This window comes from Strix aluco, chromosome 9 (genome assembly GCF_031877795.1).
Source record: "Strix aluco isolate bStrAlu1 chromosome 9, bStrAlu1.hap1, whole genome shotgun sequence".
Lineage (NCBI taxonomy): Eukaryota > Metazoa > Chordata > Aves > Strigiformes > Strigidae > Strix > Strix aluco.
The window spans coordinates 25248885-25255713 of record NC_133939.1 but is presented as its reverse complement, the minus strand read 5'-3'; positions in this window follow the sequence as shown (position 1 = coordinate 25255713).

The following is a 6829-nucleotide window of genomic DNA, read 5'->3' as shown; positions in this document are numbered from 1 at the left end:
GGAAAGCGGCGGCCGGGGGTCGGCGGGCTGCGGCCCCTCAGGGGAAGGGGCCGTGCCCGGCCTCGCCCCGCCGACCCACGCGAGGCCGCCTCGCCCGTGGGCTGACAGAGCTCCTCGGCCGCGCCCGGACACCCACCTCTGCGTCTCCCTCCTTCCGACCCCCCTCGCCCACAGCCGGGCCCGCAGCCCCTGGCCCAGCTGGCTGAAGCGTGGGTGCGGTTCCATGGAGGCAGACCCACGGCGACCCCCGCCCCAGACCCCATTGTTTGGGGGTGTCACGGCAGCAGACGGGCTCGGCGGCAGCTCCGTGTTGGGGCACAGTTTGTCCGTCTGCCCTGGGCCCGGGGGCTGCGACGGGGAGCAGTTCCAGACAACCCGGGAGGATCCCGGATCCGGCGTGTTTCCACGAGAAACACCCTTATTTTAGCCGAAGAAACCATATTGATCCCCATTTTAACGCATCACAAAACAATTCCAGAAAGGAGATTATTTTTTTTTTAAAGTATGTTTATTCTGTAATTTTATTTCGAACTGGGAATTTATTTTTTTTTACCCTGGGTCAGTGACAAATTTTGGTTTAACACAGGAATATTTCTTGTACTTAAGACAAGAGAAATTTCTAAATAGGTCTTTGTCATCGCCAACATGCAGAAAATGTAAGCACCATAGAGTTCAGCCTTGACACAAATGACTACTTAATGCTTACAGTCCTATCTTCAACAAATTAAAGTATTTATTTAAATAGCCAGATTCACATGCATTATGACTCTAATGCAGAAAAAAAGAATGCACAGTAATTTCAACAATAACATTGCTTTTAAAAATGAATTCATTATACTAAAAAGTCACATAGAAATATAAGTGAGAGTCCTGGAAAGGACAAGTTTCCTTTAAAAACTGACATGAAAAGGTAATAAAAGAAAAATATGTTTCTAAGAAGGAAAAGGTCAGCTTTTAAGCCAGCTTTACTGGAATTGAAGTAAAACCTTACTGATTCTAAAGGTTGCAGAAGAAAGTTTCTGGAATTTGTGAGGCAATAAGACTCTCAAGCATCTTTAACCTTTTTCCATAACAGCAGATGGAGTTTCTGTAATTTTCACAGTCACTTTTGTGTAGACTACGGATGTGAAAGGGCCGTTAGGAAACAAGCTTTGTCAAGAAAGCAGCACAAGGTGAGATTCTGAGGTCTCAAGCTTTTTATACTGAGCCGTCCCTTTCTGTATTATTTGGCACTCACACCTTCTCTTTTACCTCCTGCAGTGCTCCCTGCCTCCTTTGCTTTGCACATTCCCATTCCCTTACTTTCCCAAGCATCTGCCCTTAATGTCCACACCTGGGATCCTTGAGTCTAATAATTTGTACCTATATTTTTCAACAAAAATAATTGTTATCAAACCTCCAGCAAAACTGGGTCTAGTACCACTCCAATGTCATCTACTTATCTCTTCAGAAGAGAGATAAAAAGGCTGGATGGAATTTTTTTGAGGTTTCTCATGCTCCCACTGACCCTCACACACATCTTGTGCTTGATCTCCCCCCTTCCTCACATTTTGAAAGCTACTGCTCTGGCTAAACTGAATCAATAGCTCTTTGAGGAATCTGTATTTTTCCAGGCGCTTGTAAAGAAGTCGGTTGAAAAAAAATAAAACACTGTGGCCTTAGAAAGATTCCTTTCTTTAAAAATAACCCCCCAAACGCTTATAAGATATCTAGGAGACAAGCAATCGACCTACATAAACTCACACCCTGAAGCCAGGAAATGGTTGCTGACAGCCAGCTTCCAGAGACGACACTGGGCACCAAGTGTTCAGGCCTCTCCAGGTTCCATCAGCTCTTCTGATGTGGCCTCATTGTCTTTTTCCACAAGGTATGAGATCCCTGCTCCCACAAGGCTGATGCAACAGGATTCATTTAATGATTTAATCTCCTGGAACTTTCTCCCTGTGGGTGTTACTGAGAGATGAAACTATTTAACTATTAAATAAATGTTATACTCCTGTGTTACTAATGTCTAGATAACTGGAAAGAGCAGCAAGTTTCAATCGTATGTTACATTTTGCACAACAAAAAATAATAGGTGTTTCTATTTCAGAGCCTTTTGTAAGAAAAGCACTTAGATTTTTAAATGTCAGACACATAAAGAATAGTAATCCTTTTTTGTCATCAGTCCTGATCTAAACTTTAGTGTGAATAAATGCACTTGATTAAAAAAAATCTTAGACACTTTTCTTAAGTGATGCTACCTAAAATTTGTCTAAATTCTCTCAGTCCCAGGAAGGAGAGCTTAAGAGGGTTCATCAGACTACCCTAGTTGCTTTATGAGATTGTAATTCTGGATTTTCAAGTATATTCCAAAAATAGCTAATGCCCAAGTCACTCTCCATAGGCATAGTGAGCCTACATTTATGTACTGGACATTTAGGTATCACTTACATTCTTTTTAAACCTTTAACTGAGAAGTGATCACCTGTTAATCCTCAGCCCTAATAAATATGCTTCTCCTGACTTTGCAGCCACAACATTTTATATAGCTTTTTTGGGGATCTAGAGGTTAGGTAGATATTAATATACACTCACCAGTATCTTTTCCAGAAACGATACTGCAGAAACAACATTGACTCCAACACAGCAAAACTTGTTCCAAACCTAGGAGAAACCTGGTCCCTGGTTCAGGATGTCAGGGAAACTGAAAACCTGCCTGAAAAGGACTTGGTAAGAGTGCAAAGAAAGGATAGAACAGGGGAAAAGCCAGTGAAGGTTGGCCTGGCCTGGAACTACAAAATGATGGCCCAAACTGGTACTTTAGGGTGACAAAAGGACCTCAGGTTAGGCTGTATTTTTACTGTAAGTCATTGTTGCAATTACTCTGTATGAAATAGAGTAATTGTAGGACTGTGTAATAATTGGCTGACTCAAGTGTCAAAACTGAAATGTCCTCCTTGGTGTACAAGCCGTTATTCTGAAACCTGTTCAAGAAAATAGTCCTAATTTATGGGTACCTCACCAGCAAATCTTTATTCACATAAACAACACCTGCTATCATCATCTTCTGCTTTTTCCTATTCTGTTTTTCTTCCAATTCATGAACAGTCAATGGACTCTTACTGGCACTAACAGCTGCTGGATCAGTCATGAAAATGCCTTAACCAATAAAAGTCTGTAGTATTAAAAAAAAAAAAAAAAAAAAAAAAAAGCTCTAAGAACTCAATTTGGCATATGAGAATTTAGCATATAACAGAATATGTATCTCTCATTCTATCGAGCCAGCAAGACATTATGCTAAATCAGGTTTCCGAGATGCTGAGCCCCTATGAAGGAATTCTCTTCCAGATCAGTAAGTTTTAGTGTTAGAGAAAATGAAAAAGGACAGGAAAGCATTTGGTATAATTAATTTGGTTTGGGGTTGGTGCCATTGAGTCAGCTGGCTGACTTTCATCTCGACCAGTCATATTTTCTCTGTCAGCTCTCTTCCCTTGTTTCCTATAAACTGATTATTCTGAAACTCCGCTTAATATATGCCTACCAATATCCATGGCTGGGCAGAGCTTACGAAATTATTAATAGCATTAATATTTTTACGGTGGTCACAGCAATTGTCTCCCCTCCCTTTGGTGTAGTGCCCAAAGCCGCTCAGAAGGACACGCTGTGCCCACGCCATGACGGGCTGGATCAGGACAGGCGGAGGGGAGCGGCGACCGCCAGGCCCGGCGGGCTGAGGGGAGCCGCGGGCCGAGCGCTCCCGCCGGGCTGCGAGCCGATAACCGCCGCCTCCGTGCGGACCCGGGACGCGTTAAAACGGGCTCCGGCCTGCCCCGGCCGCAACGGGACAGCGCCCTGACAGCGCCTCAGCCCCGCCCCGCCCCGCCCCGCCCCGCCCCGCCCCGCCGCCGCTCCATCCGGGCCTCTCGGCCGCGGCCGTTAGAAACGTTCGAAACCCTCCCGCAGCCAACCAGCAGGGTGCTCTTGGGTACCGCAACAACGGCCCACCACCAATGGGAGACCGCTCGGCCATGAGCGGCGGGTGCGGCATCCAATCAGAGAGGGAAAGATCGAAGGGCCGTCCAAAAAGGGCGGGAGAAGGGCGGGACATCTTGGAGAGATATCGAATGAGGTGACGGTTTACAGAGGGGCGGTGGGACCGGCAGCCAATCGGCGGCGCACTTAGTGCGGCGGCTCGCTTTTTGAATTGGTGGTGGCGGTGGCCGCTCATGGCGGTGGTTGTCCTTGCGGTCGGCGACAGGTGGCCTCGGTGGTGAGGGCAGAGCCGGCCCTGGGCGCCGGCAGCAGGCGGGTGTGGCGCGGCGATGCGGAGCGGCGTGGCCGGGCTGGGGCTGGGGCTGGGGGAGGCAGAGCCCGAGGAGTACAGCGGCGGGTGCGGGCGGCCTGGGGCGAGGCCGGCCGAGGTGGGCCGGGGCACCTGTGAGGCCTGCGGGCCTCTCGGGGCAGCTCCGCGGTTCAGCGCTGCTCTGGGCTCTCTTTAGGCCGCTGGCAATCCCCTCTGGGCAGGGAGGAGGTCCATGCCTGCCGGCACCTGCTAGCTTGTAAGGTGAGAGTAGCTGGTGGTACTTAATCTTGCCTCCGGCCACCTGCTAGTAAGGCAGCTTTACCACACTTCTGGGTAGTTCCTCGGGAGGGAAAAGGGCAATACGGGAAGTTTTTAAATGTCGTTTCTATGCTTTAAAAAACATATTTTAGCGTGTGGATGGTTTGCGACCTTTGAGCTTTCCACAAACTATTGGGAGGTCATTTATAAGTGTAATGCTGTAAGAGCATTCAGGTCTGCCTGAAACCTGTAGTGATGGTGTTCTGTCTTTTGCTCTTTTTTTTTATATGAGGGGAAACTGTCATGTTAATATCTTCTGTGTGCTGTTTGTTCTCTTCAGTATCTTGGCTCTCTCAGTGTGTAAGCTTAGCGACTAGTGTTATGTAATTAATTAATATGTGACTGTTAAAACAGGGGCTACTTTTTAAAAGGTGCCCAGAATGGAACCCTATAAATAAATAAATTGGAAAAGCCATAAAGAAAATCAATGCCCAGCCCAAAGTATGGGCTTGTCCCAAATATGCTATGAAGTTCTCTAAGTGTGTGTTCTTAGGTATAACAACAACAGCGTGACAACATCATATTGATGTCTCTGACTTTTTAAAAATAATCTGTAGGATTTAAATTTAATGGTACCCTTAACTGGAGGGTTTTGGTTTTTTTGGTCTGAGTTTACATATAACTGTGGTCATCATTATTAACGATATGGTTTGAATCTTCCAAGATTATGCTTCCCTTCACCCTCACTGCCAAAAAAGAGGTAATTGTATAACAGGCCCCACTGGTATCTCTAAAACCTTCTGAAGAGGTGATCCCTAAAGATTCTTTCTGGTTAAAGTTACTTTCTCCTCTTGCTAGGTCTCAGGCTTTTCTGAGATAAACTAGCTGGGTGACTGGGATTTACTGCTAGGAAACTTAGTTCTTTGGAGCCTGCACAGCTGTATGTCACAAAATTGCATCTAAGGTGGCAGTTTTGATAACTAAATATGCCTAGAATGATGGTAGATTTGTAGTGTTGACTTATTGCTCATCACTGTATTAGGAACTTACGTGATGTGTTATGAAGACACGAATCCTGTCCAAGAGTCTCAAACACGATCTTCTAAACTCTAGAAGATAAATTATTTTCTGTATTGCTGTTATGTCAAAACACTTGTTGTTTTTTGTCTTCTGATTTTTACTTTGCTATGTAAGTGGACAGGCATTTCACACCTTGAAAAATAGTATGTGCCATTCTCTAAGGGTTTTACTACCTCATGAGTCCTCTTTCAGACAATGCTTGAATGTATTATTTGGGTGGCTACTGTTTTAAAGGGGTGTTAACAGTCATGAGGAGAATGACTTCAGTTAAAGTGATACAGAAGGTTATTATACTACAGCAGTTCAGATACAGTGGCTATTCTACATAACATCTGATATCACTGTGCAAATATTTAAATTTGTGTGAATGATGAATCACAGGAAATGCCTGCATCTTGCTTCATGCACAGAGGAAAATGTGCTACATGTTGAGTAGGTGTCTTAGAACAGATTTTCAGGTAGCTACCTGTATAAAATGAGAGGAATTAGAATTCTGCCTTTCCAGTATGTGAGAAGCTTGTTTGATGGGCAGGGAGAGCACAGCTATATTCTATCCATGAGAAGACGGAAGGCCTCTCTATCTGGTGATGAATGGCTACTTCTACTGTATTATGGTTAATATAGGACAATAGACTAGATCATACAGATAGATGTATATATGCTTATTAACTCTGTAGAGACTCTTGTGTGTTTTGAGAAACATAATTTTTCTTTGAGTAAACGTTGCAAGTTCCACTCCCTGGGTGGTCATTTTTATGTAACCACAGTAACTCTAGCCAGTTCACCTGAAAAATCAAATTTTGGCAAGATGCTTTGTGTACCCTAATTCTTCTGCTATTGTTTCCCTTTAACAATGCTAATCCTGGTCTCAAATCTAGCTTATAATAGTTTATCACTGAAGCAAACAAGTGCTTTTAGTTTGTTGATGTTTTGGGGTGAAACTTCTCAAAAAGAACACTAGAGTTAGTGTTTCCTTGCTGCTCAGGGTGAAGGACCCTCTCTGCAGCTTTCTGTGCCAATTAATAATTTCATGGTAGGCAGCCTGCTCACAATTGTTTCTGTAACAGGTTCGTTCTAAGTCCTTTCCACCAATTGGGTGACTCCTAATACTCTTTTTAGAACTACTCTTATCAGTGTAAGTGGGATTTTTAATAAGAGTCTAAATGTTTTGTTTTCAGAAGTCTGAAGTTTCTTCTGACTGCCTTA